Raw genomic sequence first — 22,176 nt, 5'->3', positions numbered from 1 at the left:
TTTGGTTTTTTCGAGACAGGGTTTCTCTGTGTAGCTTTGCGCCTTTCCTGGAGCTCACTTGGTAGCCCAGGCTGGCCTCGAACTCACAGAGATCCGCCTGCCTCTGCCTCCCGAGTGCTGGGATTAAAGGCATGCGCCACCGACGCCCGGTTATAAACCTTATTCTTATGCAAACCCCCCACCTCCCCCCACCCCTGCTGGATTTTTTGTTTTGTTTTGTTTTGTTTTTCGAGACAGGGTTTCTCTCTGTGTAGCTTTGGCACCTTTCCTGGAACTCAACTCTGTAGCCCAGGCTGGCCTTGAACTCACAGAGATCCGCCTGCCTCTGCCTCCCGAGTGCTGGGATTAAAGGCGTGGGCCACCACGGCCCGGCCCTTGCTGTATTTTTTATCTTTTGTGCCTGGCATGCACATGTGGGATCCTATACTTGTGTGCAGGGGCCAGAGGTTGAAGTCAGATGTCTTCCTCTATTTCTCGCAACATCATTTTTTTAGACTAGGTATCTTTATCACAGTCAGCTCCCTACTGCCCATGATGGCTGGCCAGTGAGCTCCCAGGATCCTCCTGTCTCTGCTTCCAATGCTGACTACAGGGTCATGGTGCCATACCCAGCCTTTATGTGAGTGCCAGGGATATGGACTCAGATCTCCATTTTCTCCCAGCAAGCATTTCACAGTCACTGAGTCTTCTCCTTAGCACTCACAGCTTTGAAAAAATACTGTTCTTTTGTATTACATGAATGTAGCCAGTAACACATTAGAAAACTAAGACCTAACGGCACTCAAGCTGCCTGGAGACACAGACTACTGTAAGGGGAGGGGCCAGAATTCCAAATATTCTTAGGTCTTTTTGTTTATCTTTGAGACAGGGTCTCTACATAGCCCTGCCTGGCCTGGAACTTGCTATGTAGACTAGGCTGGCTGTGAACTCCCAGAAAGCCACCTGCCTCTGCTTTCTATGTGTTGGTACTAGAGGTAAGTGTCACCAAGCCGGGTCTGTAATTTGGGATCCTAAGTTTGTCCCATTTCTATTATATTTAGAGTCAAGCAGATGGAGTCAAGTCCTTAAAGGTGACAAGAAGAATACTGCTTCAAACTCTGACATATGTCAACCTAAATCTTCACATAGACCGATAATGAGAGTGCAAGCCAGGGCACCTGACCCAGACAGTGGGACTGGACAGGGCCGTCAGGAACCAGCGCTTACATGAACTAACGCCCGATATCCAAGTCTCTAAGAACAAGGTGGTTTTAAACAGGTAAGAAAGGAGAGAAAGGCATGGTAGGCATAGAGAGGCGACAGGATGGGAGGCTCTAAGACAACAGGTACTCCGCAGACTCTCGAGGACGATGAACAGACTCCCGGTCTACGCACTGCTCGTCACGTCTGGCTTCTGAAGACTTGAGGTGTGGCTAGTACAACTAAGGGATCAATGTCAAAGTACCTCGAGGCATAGAGGTAGCTCAGGGTGGAGATGGCACTCTGCATACATGAAGCCCTGAGTTCAGTCACCAGCACTGAACAGAAACAGGGCCTTTCTGGGGAGGCCACGCTGGCCTAGAGCTCATGATCCTGCTGCCTCAGCCTTCCAAGCTCTGGGATTACAGGTGTGCACTGCCAGGACCGAGAAAGAGCGGATGTCAATGAATTTAGTCAAACGCGGTTTTATTTTTTGACTGCAACTTCTAATTTTTTTATTATATTTTATTTATGTATATATGTGTACACACAGTGCATGTAGAGGTCAGAGAAGAACTTTTGGAAACTAGTTCTCTCCTCTACCCTGAGAGTCCCAGGGATTGAACTCAGGACATTAGGTTTGGTAGTGAATACCTTTACCTGCTGAACCATCTCACTGGGTTAAATTTAAACAAAGTTAGCCCGGTGGCAGTGGCGCACACCTTTAATCCCAGCACTCGGGAGGCAGAGGCAGGCGGATCTCTGTGAGTTCAAGGCCAGCCTGGTCTATAGAGTGAGTTCCAGGACAGCCAGGCTACACAGAGAAACACTGTCTTAAAAGAAAAGAAAAGAAAGGAAGGAAGGAAGGAAGGAAGGAAGGAAGGAAGGAAGGAAGGAAGGAAGGAAGGAAGGAAGGAAGGAAGAAAAAAGGAAAGAAAGACAGACAAAATATTTAAACAAAGTTAAATAAATGGGAAGAGGTAAAGTATAAGCGATTCAGGACTGGGGCTGAAGTTCAGACTGCTATGGATAGGGTGTCTGTGTCCCCCAAGTCCCCGTGTGGAACCCTCATCAGAGGGAGCTGAGCTGCCCTTCCCCAACAGGGTTGGCAGCTTCTGAAGCAGAGTGAGCCCTCAGCAGGCACCCATCTGCTGCTGTTTGGATGTCCCCATCTCCCAGACTGAGCGATAGTTTTCGTTGTTCCCCAGATAGTCAGTGTTTTGTTATAGCAGCTTAAATGAACTAGCACGAAAGTAAAGCTAGACAACAGGCTGGACAGGAAGCAGGGTCTTTTTTTAAATTTTATTTTATGTGCATTGGTGTTTTGCCTATATGTATGTCTGTGAATGTACCAGATTCCCCTGGAACTGGGGTTACAGACAGTTGTGAGCTGCCATGTGGGTGCTGGGAATTGAACCCCGGTCCTCTGGAAGAGCAGCCATCTTAACTGCTTAGCCATCTCTCCAGCCCTGGAAGCAGGACCTCTTACAAGAGAAGCCTGTGTATGCCGAATCACACATTCCTTCTGATATTTAACCAGGTATTTTATTTATTTATTTTATTATGTATTACAGTATTCTGCTTGCATTGTCTGCAGGCCAGAAGAGGGCACCAGATCTCATTACAGATGGTTGTGAGCCACCATGTAGTTGCTGGGAATTGAACTCAGGACCTCTAGAACCGCTAAACCATCTCTCTAGCCCTTAACCAGGTATTTTAATAGAGGGTAAACTGTCAAAATTAGTTTGAGTATTCTATCACAGGATTATTTTTATTAAAATACATATATTCTTTTTCCTTTTTCTTTTTCAAGACAGGGTTTCTCCGTGTAGCCCTGACTGTCCTGGAACTCACTCTGTCAACCAGAGTAGCCTAAAACTCACAGAGATCTGCCTGCCTCTGCCTTCCTGGGATTAACGGTGAGCACCGTCACCCAGCTAAAATACATACATACATACATACATACATACATACATATATACTTTATACATTTTTTTTTAAAGAAATAGTTTTCTTTGGTAGGTATTTACTAACAGAAAAAAAGATTTATATCTAATGACTTAACAAAACAGACATTTCTTATCTCTGAATAAATTTATGGTTCTTTTTAAATTTCTTTCAGGTACCTTGGTGTCTTTTAAAGTCATATTTCTGAAAACATAAACCCACAGCTTCATAAGAACCTACCTAGCATGTATAAAGCTCTGGGATAAATTTATAACACTGTTTTAAAAAAAATCAAAGCTGGCTTGGTTGTATGCTGTATTTAAATTTAGTTACTGTATTAAAAGAATAGCGCACACCTTTAACCCCAACACTTAGCAGGCAGAGACAGGTGGATCTCCACAAGTTTGAGGCCAGCCTGGTCCACATAGCGAGTTCCAGGCCAGGTAGGGTTACATAGTGAGATCCTATGAGAAAAAATATATACAACATAAGATTTAGACAGGTAACTATTACATTTTCTTTATTCTTATGTTGAGAATGCCAGGAACTTATCAACCTTTCTAGGCAACACAACTTAATTTTAAGAATAACTCAATAGCACAACCATACTCATTTAACAATACTATGTTTATAAAAAACATAGTTTTCAGTGGTATTCTTTGCAGCATATTAAGAGTATCTTAACTGCAGGCTTATGTTTTAGTATTTTCAGTAGCCAGTGACATTTCCCAATGAGAACCAGACTCATGAAGAAACTGAGGACACCTTAGTCCTTGGATGAAATGAACTCTGGAAGATCCTGCCACATGGAAGAGTCTAGAATAAAGCCTGTGTCACCACAGCACAGGAAGTTGCCAGATGGCTGGAGAGCCAGCTCAGAGCTTAACAGCTCAGGCTGCCCTTGCAGAGGACCCGGATTTAGTTCCCAGCATCCACATGGTGGCTTATAACCACCTGTAACTCAGTTCTAGGAGATCCGACCCTCTCCTTTGGCTCTGTGGGCACAGGCTTGTGCATATTGTACACATGCATATGTGCAGGCAAAACTCATTCACGTAAAATAAACAAATCTTCCAATTCGGCTTCTATTTATTTATTTATTTTGGTTTTCTTGAGACGGGGTTTCCTTGTGTCGTTTTGGTGCCTGTCCTGGATCTCGCTCTGTAGATCAGGCTGGCCTCAAACTCACAGAGATCCGCCTGCCTCTGCCTTCCAAGTGCTGGGATTAAAGGTGTGCACCACCACTGCCTGGCTGAGCTTCTTTTTAAAAGGTGGCCTAGTACTCAGACTTAATTTTCTCCTAGAGCAGAGAGACGGCTCAGTGTCTGCAGCCAAGCCTGACAACTTGAGTTTGGTGGAAGGAGAGAATCAACTTCTGCACGCTGTCCTCTGACCTCCACACATGCACACAGCAAAATAAATAAAAACGCAATTTAAAACCGTTTCCTATTTTAAAACAATATTAACACATTAATCCGTGACCCTGTTGGGAAGAATCAAGAGACAAACTCGAATTCAGTGTTGCCATTTGTCTTTAAAAAGTGAATCCCTGAGCAGATCATATAGTACAAAACAACTGCAAAAACTCAAAAATTGAAGAACTGTAAGAAATCTGTCTATCACACCATCTCTGAGAAGGACTGCCATACTACAAAGCACTCAGTGTAGTTTAGTCCTTTTTAATGCACCAGAACAGGAAGAGTGCCAAGTCCACCTTTTCTTACAGATGGATGTTCCTCTTATAGCAACCACAGGGACAGCCTTCTTTGGCTGGCAAGGCATTTAGGCCATTTCCTCAACAGCACAGCTGCAGACCATCCCCAGTGGAAGCTCCTGTCCTCTGTGGCACGTCAGCCACTCTGTCATTTGACGCACACTGTGGAAGACAGTCTCTTATATCCTCCTCTGTATTCCCAGTGCCCACCCCAGTGTCTGGCAGATAACAAGAACTTAACAATGTTTGTTGAATACGGTCAGCAAAAGTTGGAAGGAAACCTACTGTTTTCTCGGGAAGGTATCAATGGCTTCCTGGGAAGCAGAATTCACAATGAAGCTAAATAAAACCATGTAAGGTCACCTAAATGCCAAGAATTTTCTTGATTTTTTTTTTTTAAATCCAGGTGCTGAATCAAACATCTATAACAGTCAGAAAGACTGAAAATCACTGCATTCTAAATATTTTCTTGGAAGTTGATCTATAGCACATTTTTATTTCCCATTTCAACTTGTACTAATTGTTTTAACTTTGTGTTACTTGAATTTCATTTAAATTGTTCTTTTGGATAGCATACTATTTTCACATTTTTAGATCATTTAGAAGAATTTTTTAGACTATACAGTTCTAATCTAATTGCAAGGGAACAAACCCAGGTTCTACTTAAAAGGGGTGGGGAGAAGTATGTCCTTGTTCTTCTAAAAAGAGTAACACCCCGGGAGACAGAGAGGCCCTGGACATAGTGCGGAGAAGCATAGGTAAGTGACCCCAAGCAGGAGCCTGCGCTGAAGGCAGAGGGCACAAAGATCATTCTTGGATTTCCTGGCAAAGCTGGGCAACCACCAGTAAAGGTTTAGTGTTACACACTGACGTTTTCAAGCATAACACATCTGAGTATTTGGGGGTATGAGGGTGTAATATATTGGGATTATGCTCAAATGACTTGGAGCATATTTACATACTTACATACTTAATATACTTAAGTATATTAAGTATTATATTAAATACTAAGTATTTAATATATATTAAATACTAAGTCTTACAGATGAACATGTGTTGCAGGTACATATGTATGCACTAGAGGAGCAAGCAAGTGGCATGTGTCCTCACAAGTCTAAGTCATGAGGCAACCAGCACCAACTCTGAATGACAGGTCAATCTAGGGAGCAGGGTACAGGGATTCTTGGAGTTTTTTTTTTTTTTTTTCAAACTTGAAAGTCTGAATATTATTCAAGCAAAACACAAAAATAAGTAAACATTTTCAGTTTTTCTTGGTTCTACTTTACATCTCTGTTAAGACTCATATAAATTTTGTTTCGCTTACATACTTAATATATTTAAATACTAAGAGTTATTTTACATGGCACTGGTTCCTCTGTAGATGGGGTCACAGGACGGAAGCTGTTCTCTGGCCTCTCCATGCATGCACAGCCATACACACACCTAGACAGACTTAGGCTAGAGGAGTTACAGGAAGTCTTTTTAGAGATGCATCCCTAGTTCTTTAAAAACACAAAAACCACTTGTTGCCCAGGGGACACATGAACACAGGGCTCCCTCCACATCGGATTCAGAAAGGATCCCTTGCTTGAGGCTAACTAGCCCTTGGGGTCTTTTCTCAGCGTCCCAATCCAAGGAACTAACCTAAGCATGCTCCTAAAGGCCAGTCGTTAGCACCGAATAGTCTCTAAGTTAGAAGCTTCCCAGTTTTCCTTTAGACTCTCCATCGAGAGGCGTGTCTATGCAAATGACTCTCAGGAGCCCTTGCATCCCATACCGCTCCTAGACCTACTCTAACAGACACTTCTTTCACATCTCACATGGTGATTGGCATCTAGAGATTTAAATCACCTACCAGGCACTGCTGCTCTAAATGGCAGGGTTAGTATACAGAAGGGCCACGGCCAGAGACAGAAAGTTCTTGGGCAAGGCTGCAAGCCTAAGGGACCTGCTTCGTATCACTTAGTGAGGTTTAAATGAGTCAATCCATCATCACCGCAGTGCAGCAGAGAACAGCAGGACTGGTGTGTCTCCGGCAAGGTCCTGAGAGGCCTGGTAGCTTATACCTCTGCCTTCCTGCTGCCACGTATTAAACCCTGGAGGGGCTGCCGATCTGGCCCAGAGGTAGAATGTTTGCCTGGTGCATGAGGTCTTAGGTTCAATTCCAAGCACCACAAACACAACAAAAAACCGCCCAACCCAGGAGAGCATGAATACAGAGAATTCAGGGGTGGGGGTGGGGTAGGCAGTGAGGAGGAGCCTGCTGACACCCCTCGCCACAACCTTAGACCTGTCACTCTGTCTCCAGAGTGACATGAGTGACAGAGAGCTGACTGAGACAGGCCATGGTGAGAGCAAGTTGCCAGTCTCCCACGGAGCTGTGACAAAGCATGTCTTAGCCACAGAATTTTGGGGTGGTTTGTTGCACCGCGGATGGCTACTGCAGTTAGCTAAAAGCCCCTTCACTCACACCCCCAAATTAAGAGCGAACAATGAGGGAAGAAAACACTTCCTAATCCTAAAGTTTTTCTCCAAGGACCTCCAATTGTGAAAACTAAATTTTTACAGCACAAAACCTAAAATAGCCATGGGACAGAGCCGAGTAGCCATGACCAGCAGCTTCATTTGTCTGGTATAATCAACAATTTAATGATCCCCAAGGAGGAACTGTACCAGCTTAAAACAGAGACTAGCATAATGGAGTCCTAAAGGACAGGTGGCTAGCCGGGCGGCGGTGGTGCACGCCTTTGATCCCAGCACTGGGAAGGCAGAGCCAGGCGGATCCTTGTGAGTTCGAGGCCAGCCTGGGCTACAAAGCAAGCTCCAGGACAGGCACCAAAACTACACAGAGAAACCCTGCCTCGAAAAACAAACAAACAAAAGTACAGGTGACCAAATGGCCTCATATCACGTGCTTTCTCTCAGTCTTTAAAACTGATTTTTCTTTTTGGTGTATGAGTATGTTGCCCACATGTATGTACGTGTGCCCGGTGCCCATGGAGGTGAGAAAAGGGTGTCGGGGCCTCTGGAACTGGGGTTATATGTGGTGTGGGCCACCATGTAGGTACTGGGAAGTGAAGCCAGACTATGTGCAAGAGCGAGCAGCGACCCCCACTGCTGAGCCGCCTCCCCAGTCCCCATGCGATTTCCTAGAGAAACACACGAGCAGGCCCCATCTTAAGTCTTCCGGGGTCTGTCTCTCTCGTACCTCCTTAGCTTCCCTTCAGTTCTGACACGCAGCGTGTTCTCTCGTTTCTCTTCTTCAGTGGATCTTCTCCAATCTGTGTCTGCTGTCCATATGCCTGTCCTCGCACAGCTCCCTGACGGGAGACCTTCCTCTGAGGACCCTCCGGGCAGTTCCACAGCAAGCCTACCCTTTTGCTTTTCTCTGCCGGCTGGCTCTCTTCTGTTAGACTATCAGACTATTTACGTCCAGGCATCCTTTCTCTGGGAGATTCCTACCGAATCTCGGAGGTGGGTGCTAAGCCTTTCATGGTATTCTCAAACTGGGTTAGGAATCTGTTGTGGGATGGTTGGTATGTCAAATTACTCTGATTGGTCAATAAATAAAACACTGATTGGCCAGTGGCTAGGCAGGAAGTATAGGCGGGACTAACAGAGAGGAGAAAAGAAAGAACAGGAAGGCAGAAGGAGTCACTGCCAGCCGCCACCATGACAAGCAGCATGTGAAGATGCCGGTAAGCCATGAGCCACGTGGCAAGGTATAGATTTATAGAAATGGATTAATTTAAGCTATAAGAACAGTTAGCAAGAAGCCTGCCATGGCCATACAGTTTGTAAGCAATATAAGTCTCTGTGTTTACTTGGTTGGGTCTGAGCGGCTGTGGGACTGGCGGGTGACAAAGATTTGTCCTGACTGTGGGCAAGGCAGGAAAACTCTAGCTACAGGAACCACTGTAAGTCACTTAGAAACTACATGTACTATATATAACTCAGTGGTCTGCAAAGGGGGGGGCATTTTGCCTTCAAGAACATGTCGGTAGTGTTGTAACTGTAGAGGCGAGCTGCCCCTTGCACCTAGCGGTGGAGGCAAAGGACGCTACTCAGCATACTACCCTGCACTACACAGGATGGTCCTGCCCACATTACTGGCCCCAATGTCAACAGAGCTGAAGCTGAAAAACTGCTCTAATCTGTGATGGGATGTAGGTGGGATTGACAGTGGTGGGCTGGAGGACATGGCCATAGTTCAGAGGAGGAGCTTGCCTAGCAGAACAAGGCCCTGGGTTCAAGCTTCAGCAAAGGAAGAGGAGGAAGAGGAGGAGGGGGCAGTGGTGGCAGCGCACGTGTTTAAAGGGCAGAGCACGTTTGCTGAGGAGATTGTCACTTGAGCAACAAGGAGACAGGAGTCAATGTTGACTCGAGGTTTTTCACTTGAGCAATTAGAAGAAGGAAGTCCATCATACTGGAGAGGGCGGAGCATGGGGCAGGGAGCAGCTGCTCTGCTTGTGGGATGGGGGCTCACAGGACTGACAGACACATTCCTTTCGAAATGCCAACTTCACATTAAGTGAGACTATCAGGAAGGTAGATAGACAAGGAGTCCAAAGACTATAGCGGAGACATGAACTTGAGTCTTAGCACCTATATATTTTTAAACTTTTTATTATTGTTTTGCTTTTCTAGACAGGGTTTCTGTGTAGCTCTGGCTGTCCTGGAACGCATTCTGGAGTTCAGGCTGGCCTCGAACTCACAGATCCAGCGGCTTCTGCCTCCCGAGTGCTGGGACTAAAGGCGTGTGCCACCCTGCCCACATCAAATATATATTGAAAGCTTTAGGATAAGCTAAGACTCTTCATGGAAGCTCAGCATCCACCTCAGCCCTGAGGCATGCCAATGTTTACGGTGGAGGACCAGCCAAAGACAGAAAGTAGGAAAGGGAGCACACAGGAGTGTCAATCACGCTAAGGCTGCTCAGAGTCCAGGGAAATGAGGACTGGGAAGCCACCACCAGACCTAGCAATAGGGAGGCCAAAGCTGATGTGGAAACGGCTGTCCTGCACAAAGGCAGGGCTGAGAGCCTAACTGACGATCCGAAACAGTGACCCTGGCAATGGCATGGTATTGTGAGGCCTTTCTTACTTACAAAGACACAAATCGAGCTTGTTTTCTGTCTTCCAAATTTTTAATGTATCCGACCATACAGAAAAGCTGAAAGGGCAGCATGACTACCCTTACCTAAGCCCAGTGTTTAACGGTCCTGTCATATTTGCTGTCCCTGTGTGTTCTCAGGTGCATGTGTACACTACTGAAGGTAACTTTCCCTAGCAGCACACTTTGGACATCCTAGATCTGGTCCACTGTTACATCATCACCACTAGCACATCTATGGAAATGAAAGGGTATCCTGCTGTATTCTGCCACGGGGGTACTTCAGTTTTGCTAATGTGTTCTGCAAGGGTATAATCAGTTCTCAATGTGTTTGTCTGCTGTGTTTCTTTGGTCTCTTTCTTACAGATGGAATCTGACCAATTCTGTTACACAATTGAACTTATTCTACTCTGGAAGAGACTTTTTGAAAGCAGTGAATAGATTTACTGCTTTTGGCACGATATTCCCCACCCCACCCCCCTTTTGGTTTTTCAAGACATGGTTTCTCTGTGTAGTCCTGACTGTCCTGGATCTTGTTCTGTAGTCCAGGCTGGACTTGAACTCACAGAGATCTGTAGCTAGAGTTTTCCTGCCTTGCCTACAGTCAGGACAAATCTCTCTCACCTGCCAGTCCCACAGCCGCTCAGACCCAACCAAGTAAACACAGAGACTTATATTGCATACAAACTGTATGGCCATGGCAGGCTTCTTGCTAACTGTTCTTATAGCTTAAATTAATCCATTTTCATAAATCTATACCTTGCCACGTGGCTCATGGGTTACCGGCGTGTTCACATGCTGCTTGTCATGGCGGCGGCTGGCAGTGACTCTCTCCACCTTCCTGTTCTCTCAATTCTCCTCTCTGTTAGTCCCGCCTATACTTCCTGCCTAGCCAGTGGCCAATCAGTGTTTTATTTATTGACCAATCAGAGCAATTTGACATACAGACCATCCCACAGCAGAGATCTGCCTGCTTCTGCCTCCCAAGAGCTGAGATTAAAGGCATGAGCCACCACCACCCAGCTATTGGCACAATATTCTAAAGTTATAATTTCCCAAGTTTTCTTTATCAATTCACCCTTTTGTTTTCAGAAAAACCTTAACTTACTCTGTTTTCTTTTTAAATTGTGTCTGGTACCGGCCTTTAATCCCAGCACTCGGGAGGCAGAGCCAAGCAGATCTCTGTGAGTTTGAGGCCAGTCTGGTCTACAGAGCAAGATCCAGGACAGGCACCAAAACAACACAGAGAAAAAACAAAACAAAACAAAAATTGTTTTTGGTTTTTTAAATACAACCACTATCTAATAGCTCAGAAGACTACAGTGAGAAAATCCTAGAGCTAACATGCTCTGTATTCACAAAATATATGCTAGTACCTCTACTTACTATAAGAGCTCAGAAGAGATGTCATCTTAAAGCCAATCAGCAGGAAACCAAGCATCATGTTATTGATTAATCACAACAAATCCATACTTAGAAAGTAAAATGAATTTCCCAAAATTTCTTTCCTGATTAGCAAACTAGTCCCTCCTGATACTTGAGGGTGAATGCTGCTGTCAGAACCGTCTACGTGCCTGGAAATTACCATATCCACGTGGGCTGAGTCTGTGCTGCCACGTTCTGTACACGCCACTGTGCCGTGAGCAGACTGTGTTCAGATACAAACACCCACTACACAAAGTATCTGAGTTTCTATTCTGGCTCACTCGCAGTCCTGTCCTTCAGGCAAGCCTTGGTCTAGTGATCCTCTACCTCAGTCTGCAGAGTGCTGGGAGGACAGGCTGGCATTCAGCCTCTGAGAGAAATTAAAAATGCCAGCAGAATCAGCAACGCTTGTGGTCACAAGAACATTATGCCACTGTCAGTTGCTCTTAGGCTACAGAAATGGAGGACAAACGAATGTTTCAAGTTTTCTCTCACATTCTAATTACTTTTTTTTTTTGCCTTATTACAAAACTTAAAATTACTTAGTGTGCTATATGGAAGCAAGTTATATTCCTATCTATTTTATATCACTCACTTGGATTTCTTTAGTGGTCTGGTGTTTGCAATTTAATCAAACAACTGGCCCTTAGAGAGATTGCTTCCAATTCCTTTGGGTCTAACGACAATTTGAATAATGTAAAGGACCTCCATCAGCCAGCTACATTTATCCACTTCAGTCTGATCACTACTGAAAAACAAAACAACAAAATAAACCAGAACACAGGACTCAAACTTTATAAGGAACTTCTTAGGAAGACCAGAATTATTAATTCGTACTAAAATAAATATTGTAATTCTCCTCACCTTATAATAAGCCTGCCTACAGATCACCTGAATTTCCACACTTGTCTGGAGACCATGCAAACTGAGTAGACCTTGCTTGTGTGTATGCTGCAGATTTGGGCACAGAGCTAGACAGGAAGGGGGATCGCCTGTGGACAGCCACTTTCAACTTCTCAGCTAGACTGCTACATGTAATACACACAAAATGCAATCATTTCAGGAAACTGCCATTAATACTTTAATAACCTTATAATGAGTAGTAAGCAGTACTGAATTACTTGCTCTGTCAAGTACAAAACATGCAATATAATTGTGGCTAGCAGCCCACAATGAATCCTGCCTCCTGGTAGTCATCCCTTTTAGAGGTCCTCCCACACTCTAGCAGGGGAGGGTGGCAGTCTACAGAATACAGCAGGGGATGATGTGCCACTTGTGAAGCGAGGTGACAAGAGGCTGTGGTTCTGTCTGTTTTAAGATCTTTTGCTCTCTAGAGAATCAAGGTGCCATGTTGAGAGGACACAAGAGTAGCCTTCTGATGTCTAGGCCCACAGAAGACTGAACCAGAACTATCCAGCTAAACCACTTCCAGATGCCCAACCATCAGAAACTAGGTCAATTAATCCATGTCTTTGTTTTAGGCCAATTGGGAGTAATTTGCTATATGGCATAGGATAATATTGTAATGTGCTTCACTTAACCCAAGTTGTATAACTTAAAAAAAAATAGGTTAATTTTTATTTTATGGGTATGGGTGTTTTGTCTGCATGTACATCTGTGCATCGTATACATGCAGTGCCTGCAGAGGCCTAGAAAGGGGTGTAGGATCCCTTGGGACTGGAGTTACAGATGGGTGTGAGCAGCCATGAGAGTGCTGGGAACTGAACCCAGGTCCTCTGCAAGATGGGCCACTGCCCTTAACTACAGAGCCATTTCTCCAGCCCCAACTTTCTAACTCTTAATGTAGATATTTTAAAAATCCTAACATCCTGCTGTAATGCCTTAAAGAAACAAACCAAAACCACTACCAGGAACAGTGAGGAGGGAGGAATGACTTCTCAGGCTGTATAGTACAGGATCACTATGACTGACCACAGATGAATATCCTAACAGCTGGCAGAAAGGATGCTCAGAGACATGTGGGAGGTAATGTCACGACTTGCCTTAGTCTGACCTCCGCGTGCGTTAGAATGGGACACTGTACTGTGTGGATAAAGCTGCGGAGGGCAGGAAGAGCCCTCATCCTGCACATGTTAACATTCATGCTGGCCTGAATGTCTAACTCCTTCCCAGGGCAGAAGGGTGAACTAGATGACAGCAAGTTTGGGAGAGGGAATTCCGACTGAGCTCTTCACTGTTTCTCTTGGATCTGGAAGACTGAGGGAGTCATTTGCTGAGGACTGCTCCCTGGCACGCTGTAAATGTAGGGGATAAGGCACGTTCCTGGAGCCCTCTGGAGAATGACAGAACTCTGCTGTTTCTGAAGTGTGGAGCCAATCAAGTCACTGCTGTTGCAAACCTCAGCCAGTTTCCAAACAACTTTTTTTCCGTGTGTGTGTGTGTGTGTGTGTGTGTGTGTGTGTGTGTGTGTGTACTTAAGTTTCAGACTTCATCTTATCTAACACAATTGGTCCAAATGTATGCAGAGGAAGAAAAAAGGAAAGTCGTCTCACCAGCCCCACGGAATTGACAGTATTTCCAAACTTAAAACACCTGAAGGGCTACACAATGAGACACAACGAACTGTAAGAACACACGTTTATTAACAGATAAGTGGGAAACCATGGCCATTACCAAGCACTACATAATGTGAGGAGGAAAAAATACAGATGCTCAGTCCCCATTCAAACTCTGAGGTCAGGAGAGGACCATGCAGTTAGTTTTAACAAGTCCCCAAATCCACAGCTGACCCAGTTATCTGAGGACCCATTCACTGGGAAGTGCATCGGCAAGGGAAGGAGACTGAGCAGACCTAGCAGAGGACAGCTCAATGACGGAACTAGAGTAACCCTTAAGGGCCTGTAGGCTGTGGAGGCCCTGAGGGCTTACTAACTGCCAGACGCTATTTGACATATTACCTTATTTAAGGTCATTTTTTTATTTCTTATAACGGGAAACTCAGAGATGTGAAATAACTTTCCTGAGGTCACAAAACTAGTTAAATGACAGAACTGGGACTAGCAGAGATTTTCATTTTCTAGATGAAATTGAGCCTTGGAGAAGTTAAATATTTGGTCTGGAGTAAGTGGCCAGGAGAAATGAGGGTTGTGAATCTATAGCCTATGTATCTCTGGCCCCCTCTTATTCTAAGAGAGGGGAGGTCTACAGTGCTTAGGAAAACAGAGGAAGTACTGCACACGTAAGGAAACTGGAGTGTACCACTGAAAAGCAGGCCGGGTTCTTTTGTTTTTTTTTTTCCTGAGACAGGGTTTTCCTGTGTAGTCCTAGAATTCACTCTGTAGACCAGGCTGGCCTGGAACTCACAGAGATCCTCCTGCCTCTGCCTCCTGAGTGCTGGGATTAAAGGTGTTCAACCACCACTGCTCAGCCAGCAGGCCAGATTTAAAACTTGAGATTATTTTTTTTTTTTGCCACCAGAGTCCAGATTTTGACTTGTGATACAGTTCAGAGAACCACACAGTAAAGATTACCAATGACTTAAAATTACTTTCTAAAAAATAACGACAATTTCTTCCATTCCAGTTGTTTTAATTCATTTATTAAACAATTACTAGCCCCCGAATTACAGTAAGTTAGAATCCAGCCACAAGACTTAACCATGATTTTACTACTTGCTGCCCATTACCAACCCAATCAAAACAGTAAGTTTTAATTTCATTCATTTACTTTTACTTATTATTATTATTTGGTGATTTCCCCGTTTTAAACTTCTAGGCTAAACCAAATGACAGCGTGAGCTCTTGGAAAGTAAGACCACCTACTTCTAAGCAGCCCTAAATTCAGTCCAGCACTTCTGATTGATAAATTCATCTTGAAGTGACAACTATGTCCCAATTAGGAAAGAGTTTCTCTCTCTGAGTTTAATTGTTTGTAATGTGGAGAACTCTTGATTGCTAATCAGCATGCTGCGTGATTACTTTGAATAAGTACTTGTAGAATGCTGTTTTCTCCCTGGAGTGTGCACACCTCATTTCTGAAGCCCAGGCTGGTCTGGTCTAGGAAGAGCAGAGGCGTCTCTCCACACTGAGCCTTCTCCGTCCTTCTGCAATGGGAGCGGTATGCTCAGTTCAGCTCTGGAGGGGAATAGCAGGCTGAACAAAAAGCCCGGATTGGAAATTAGAAGGTGCAGGCTTTAGTCTCGGGTCTGAGAGTCTAGTGCACAAACTTAGGTGAACTGTTTCTTTCTCCTGGGTTTAGTTTTCTGTCATAAAGAAGGGGTGGTTCAACAGCTAAGAGCATGGACTGCTCTGGCAGAGGACAACAGTTCAGTTTCCAGTACCCACGAGCTGGCTTACAACCTCCTGTAACTCCAGCTAAAGCTGCATGGCTGTAGCGTGTCAAGACATGTAACTCAGGTCATCAGGACTAGTGGCAAGGGCCTTCACTCACTGAGCCATCTTGCTGGCCCTACTCAATACTGCCCACTTCATGAGATTGAAGATAGCTCTCTACTTCTTGACTGCGCACCCAATGCGACCTGTGACTCCAGGTCCTGCTGCAGCGGCTTCCCCATTAGGCGTACGAACTTTAAACTGTGAGCCAAAATAAACCCTTTCTTCCTTGAGTTGCTACTATCAGGGTATTCTATTACAGCAACAAGAAAGGCAACCAAAACAGGATCTGAAGGAAACCTAAATATCCCCAAACGGAAGAGGACAGACAATAGAAAACTACCTCTAAGGCAAACAACCGTATACGGTAAATGGGCATATCATGCAACACTGCCGTTAAAGCGGGGAGGCAAACTCGTCCTGACGGTACTTACTTGCTTATATATATGCATCTGCCCCTCAGCTTTTACTGACCCTGGGCAGGGAGCTGGGTGACGGATGGATGCAGCATCAAGACTTTCATTGTGTGAGGTCTGAGCTATGTACTACTCAATTTAAACAGTAAACTTGGACCAGCAAGACAGCAGTGTGAGATGGATGATGTCCTTAGTGGAAAACATTTTATTTTATTTTCAAGACAGAGTTTCTCTGTGTAGTTTTGGTGCCTGTCCTGGAACTCGCTCTGTAGACCAGGCTGGCCTCCAACTCAGAGATCCGCCTGGCTCTGCCTCCTGAGTAAAACAACAACAAAAGTTATAAAGTCCACAAACCATTATAAAAAACATCACATGCCAGTGGCCAAGAGCAGCACACAGCAATCAAACCTAATGTTGTAATTAATGTAATATAACACTTAGGACAAAACCTACATATTTCACCGGGCGGTGGTGGCGCACGCCTTAATCCCAGTACTCGGGAGGCAGAGCCAGTCGGATCTCTGTGAGTTCGAGGCCAGCCTGGGCTACAGAGTAAGTTCCAGGAAAGGCGCAAAGCTACACAGAGAAACCCTGTCTCGAAAAAACCAAACCAAACCAAATCAAACCAAACAAACAAACAAACAAAAACAGGCCTACACATTTGGCCTGTACATGGGTTTGCAACTTTTTTTTTAACTACCAAAGAACTTTTGGTTTTCCCAGCTTTTGGAAAATAATATTTAGAAAAGGGATTACAGACTGTATCATTGGGCGCTACTAGAAAGTTCTGTTGCCCAGGAGCATGCTGGAGCGTGTGTCACAAGTGCACAAGCGGAGGACAGAGGTCAATGCTAGGTATCTTCCTTTCTCTCTGCCTCATTTTGTGAGACAGGGTCTCTAACTGACTGGGGCTCACAGATTCAGCTAGCTGAATAGCCAGTGAGGCCCTGGGATCCAGGAGGCTGCCCCTTCCCAGCCTGGGCTAACAGGTCAACACACCTGGGTCAGGCTTTTTATGTAGGTGCTGGGGATCCAATTCAGGCCCTCATATTTTAAGGCAAATAATTTACTGCTGGATTATTTCTCCAGCCCAGTAATTTTCTTTAATGAGACCAGAATAAACAATCACCAGGTAAGATTTGGGGTTTGATTTTAAGACATCTCAAATCTGCTACGGACTCATTTGTTAAATGGCCCAAGCAGGCTTCCAACCCAAGTCTTCCTGCCTTCACCTTGTGAGTGCTGGATTACAGAGGTCTTCAACCAGACCCGGCTGGGGGTAGTATTTATATCTCAGGTTGGGACTGAAGGTTTGTTTTCAGTTAAGGTATACAACACAGAGGAGTACAAGAGCTCACAAAATGATCTGCAGGGCATAGAAAGCTTCCTCGTATTGAACGTAAGTTTCTAAGTGGAAGTAGATAGACCTCCAGCTTTTAACCTACCAGAGGTAACTACACTCTTTGGGGCCAGTATATAAGAACCAGGCATCCTGAATACACTGGGAAGGATAAGCAGAAGCGCATACACCTTCTCAGCTAGGGACCACCAGCCTCTGGCTTTTTTTCTCCACTTCCCACCTCCATTTTATTTGTCATTGTTAATTCCCCCCCCTCCCCGCCTCCCAGGCCAAAAAAATTTTTTTAAATAAAATTTTCATTAAAGACTGCAATAATCAAATTTTAATTTAATTATGATTATAATCATTGGGGGGGTGTTGCTTTACATCTCAAAAGGTGGGTTACATTTTAATTGTTGAACAAGAAATAACCCTGTCACTCCTGGCTCTTATTTCAGGAAGAAATACTTTCTCAAAATTTCATAAGCCATACAAAAAGAAACCTAACTAGTTCGATCTTGCAATAAACACACCACTACATTAATTATGTATTGCAAATGCAAAAAAAAAAAAAAAAGGCAAAACCTAACCAGTCTATTTTTGTCTTGAGGGAGGGAAAAGAAAAACCAAAACCCTAACGCTGTCTCTGTTGGAGCGCTCAGCGATGTGCATTCCTCAGGACCACACACCGAAACTTCTTTTTATTGAATAAATTCCTTCCTACAGCGGCCTTGCTTCCCGGCTCAGCGCGCTACCAAGACGAGGCGCCCTGGTGCGGGGACCGCGGCGTGCGAGCCCTTGGGGGACCGCGCAGGCCCGCAGCCGCCAACGCCGGTCCCGACTGCTGCCATCCCGGGCCCCGGCGTCCTCAGGCCCGCGTCCGGTCACCACGTCGTCCGGAGCACCACATGACCCCCCTGCGGGACGGCCGTCCTCAAACCTGGGCCGCTCGGGCGCTCCCTCCTCCTCCGCCTCCTCCTCCTCCGCCTCCTCCTCCGCCCAGGCTCGCCGAGGCAGGGCTGCTGCGAGGCGCGGGCCGGCGGCTCGGTGCCAGCCCGGGTCCCTTACCTCACGGCAGGTCTGAGAGGGAAGGAAGGGCAGGCCCCGGGGCTCCGAGGAGGGGTGTGGGGGAGGGAGGGGCAGCTCCGTGGGTGGCGCTGGTGACTCTTTGTGAATACGTACAGCGGCCCTGGATCGCCCCGGCCGCCATGACGGCCGGCGCGCGGAGGGCCACGCGCGGGCTACTGCGCCTGCGCGCCGGCGACCACTCCCTCCCCAGCCGCGTAATCCCTCCGCAGAGGGCCGCGCACTCATTTTAATCACGCCCCGCCCCCCGGCCGCCGGCGTCGCCTTCCAGCAGCTTCCAGAACCGTCCCTGCTCCCCCCCCCCTTTTCCTCCGCCCCCCCCCACTCACGTGTAGCGGGCTCCGCAACTGTGGGCCCCGCCCCTCCTGGCGCCGCAGTTCCGATCGCGCCTGCGCCTGCGGGGAGGCCAAGCCACGCCTCTGCGGAGCCTTGCCGGAAGTGCTCCTGTTTTCCCCTTCCCTCCGGCCTCCCTCCGCCCGCCCTGCCCTCGTGCTTTCAAGCGAGGCGCTCCTCAGGAAGGAAGGTGTTGCGGGGGGGGCCTCTTTGGCTGCGGACTCCCAAGCGGAAGTTGCTTTCCTAGCGGCGACGGTGGCGGGGGAGGAGCCGTCCGAGGGGGAACGTGGGTTGAACGTTACGGGTAGATGGTGCGGAGCTCAAGCTGGAACAGGAGTCCGGGCCGATTCTACTCGAAGAAGGGGTGTGCCTCCGGCCGGTAAGGGAGAGAGGGTAATTTCCTCGGGACATGGGAACTGGGACGGCCGCAGTGCCCCGGGGTGGGCCGTGGGCACGGTGAAAGGATGGGCTGGGAAGAAGGGAGGTGCAGGCGGGGGTCGATCGGGGCCGTTTGGGCTGAAGGGGGTAAACGCTGAAGAGAAACCAGAGTTTGTGGCCGCCCCACGGAGAGCGTGGAGATGGGCAAGGTAACGGAACCCGCGCCGCGCCGCGCCTCTTGGGCTCATCTCTCGTGGCCCTCTTCGTCTCGGATTCGGGGAGCTGGGCTGGGTACCAAGCAGATCTGGACTCTGAAAGCCGACCTCTCGCCTCGGATTTAAGTCTTTTGGCCTTGCTCTTGACAGCTCTTCTGCCTAGCTGGGAGGTAAAGCCCCGACGGGTGCAAGGCCCTTCGAGAACCTATTATAAGTTTCCACATTACACATGAAGTGAATTAGATTTGTTAACCACGTCTCTCTCGTGATTGTCTGCGGACTGGATCCATTCTGGGCTGATAACCCCCATTAGGGTCTCTGGAATGTCAGTGGCTTACCAACATTGAAGGGGGCGGGTTGGGAGAGGAAACAGTGTTGGGGATGAAGACTGGAAAACTTGACTGGTCTCCCCCTCGTAACAACCTTTAGGTGGTAGTGAGCTGTTTGGGTGGATTAAGCAGGTGAGCTGAAGCCGAGCTGTCATTTTGACAGTGATAGGAATGGAAAGACAGACAGATTCCAAACATCTCCAAAGCACTGCCCACGAGCTTAGATGACGTTTACTGTGCATACACGAGGGAGATGGTAGTAGAAGAGTCAGGCTTTTCTAGTGTGTTTGGAAGCCCAGAAATGCCAAGTTTTAGGCGCCGTACGGGAAGAGCAGGTTACTTTTGAGAAAAGATAATGAAGGTAATTGTTATGGGACAAATTGAAACTTAAGACCTAACCCAAGGTTTTGTATATAAGACAAGAGTGAAAGACCTGGAGAGCCTACTTGTGGTATTTTAAACATGGATAATCTTTAGGGGAGGGGAGTGTCCTAATATTGTTTAGTGTTTCTGCCACTCTCTTGGGTTGGTTTCTCTCCTTCCTTTCCTTCCTTTAGACAAGGTCTCACTAAGTTGCCCTGCCTGGCCTGGGACTCATAGAGATCCATGCCTGGAATTGAAGGCTTAAAGGCGTGTACCACCATGCTGGGATATGCCTTGTCTTCCTATTGAAATAGTGGATGATAGGATCAGGAGAGCAGATTTGAAGGATTCTCATTTTTTACTTCCTTATTGAGAAAGAACCATTCTGGACAGTTTCCTAGATCCTCGGGTAGATAAAAAGGAGCCTGCAGGTTTCTCTCTGAGAGTGAATGCAGACCGACAGAAGGGGCACTGTCTGTTTCCCTCCTCCTGAAGCAGCATCACCTGGTAACTGTAACTTAGGTGTTAGCGTGGCTTCATTTACTTCTTAGAACAAATCTAGGTCATAGCATAGGCTTTTACACTCTGGATGGTATAAGGTTGACTTTCCTGTAATTCTTTTTTTTTGTGAATATGTTGTGAGTAGAACGACCTGAAGGTTGTGGTTATTTCTTAAGCATCAGGAAATTGAGATTCACTAGTACTGACCCTCCCTCCCTCCCTTCCTCCTTCCCTTCCTTCCTTCTTTCCTTCCTTTTTCTTTCTCCCTTTCTTTCTCTTTCTTCCTTTCCTTCCTCCCCTGTCCTCTCCTCCCTTCCTTTTATTTCCCCTCCCTTTTCTTATCTTTCGTTAGGTTCTCTTGTAGCCCAGGCAGACTTTGAATTCATTTATAGCTGTGGCTGGCCTTAAATTTTACCTGCTTCCTCCTCCCGAGTGTTGTGGTTACAGGTGTGGACATAGACTTTCACACTGCATATATGTATTTGTGTGTGTGTGTGTGTGTGTGTGTGTGTCTTTTTTGTTTGTTTGAGACAGGGTTTCTCTGTGTAGCCCTCTGGCTGTCCTGGAACTTGCTCTGTAGACCAGGCTGGCCTCCTTGTGTTTTGGCAAGATTTATGCTTGAAGTTTCAACTCCCTGGCTAAATGATAACCTATCTCTGCCTAAAGGTCTTTTAGATCTGGTTTTGTTGTATTTTAAGTTTATACTTAAACCTTTTTTAAGCATTTTTTCTTCTTTTTTTTGAGACAGGGTTTCTCTATGTAGTTTTGGACCCTGTCCTGGATCTCGCTCTGTAGACCAGACTGGCCTTGAACTCACAGAGATCCGCCTGGCTCTGCCTCCCGAGTGCTGGGTTTAAAGGCGTGTGCTACCACCACCCATCTACATTTTTTTTTCCTTGTATTGAGCTGTGTCTAAGATTTTTCACTATCCTGAATCTTCCTAATGGGGTCGGAGCTGAACTATAAGTACTCAATGCATACTTATCACTTGTCATTTGTACTATAGAAGTACTTATCTTTACAAAGAGCAGAATGTTTTGTTGGTAACTTTTTAAATGTAGTATTCTGCTGGTTGTAGTTGTAGGCCTTTAATCCCAGCACTTGGGAGGCAGAAGCAAGCAGAGTTCAAGGTCAGCCTGGTCTACATATATAGGGAGTGCCAGGCCAGCCAGGGCTATTTAGTGAGACCCTGTCTTCAAACAGGATAGTATTCCCAGCTGGTGCAGAAGTAGTGGTTGACAACTGTAGGAAGGTATAAACTGTGTGGGTCCTTTCTTCTTTTCTTTCTTTGATAGAACAGTGGACTGGAAGGGTCAGGTCTTTACAGTGCTGACCTGGTTGCTTCACCCTGCACAGAGGCTGAACAGCTTAGGCTCTCAAACCCATTGACTAGTTTGCTTTAAGCAGTAGCTGCCTCTATGAAAAGTTTTAATTTCCCATGAATTAGAAAAGTGCATCCTGTGATCACCCTCTACCCTTTTCTCATC

General features: G+C 46.2%; 1 protein-coding gene across 4 annotated transcripts in view; it reads left to right on the top strand.

Annotated features, from left to right (window-relative positions):
* The first annotated feature begins 18,725 nt into the window (after positions 1 to 18,725).
* Uspl1 (ubiquitin specific peptidase like 1) overlaps positions 18,726 to 22,176 on the top strand; it is a 34,323-nt gene continuing 30,872 nt past the window's right edge. Inside the window, exon 1 of one of the 4 annotated variants that reach the window (XM_076560970.1) lies at positions 18,726 to 19,282. The gene's annotated coding sequence lies outside the window, so the exon portion shown is untranslated. The remainder of the gene's footprint in view (positions 19,283 to 22,176) is intronic. The other 3 variants (XM_076560968.1, XM_006979612.4, XM_015998265.3) reach the window with 3 other exon arrangements.

This window comes from Peromyscus maniculatus, chromosome 23 (assembly GCF_049852395.1).
Source record: "Peromyscus maniculatus bairdii isolate BWxNUB_F1_BW_parent chromosome 23, HU_Pman_BW_mat_3.1, whole genome shotgun sequence".
Classification (NCBI taxonomy): domain Eukaryota; kingdom Metazoa; phylum Chordata; class Mammalia; order Rodentia; family Cricetidae; genus Peromyscus; species Peromyscus maniculatus.
Note: the sequence above shows the minus strand (reverse complement) of the source record. Positions and strands in the feature narration are given on the sequence as shown.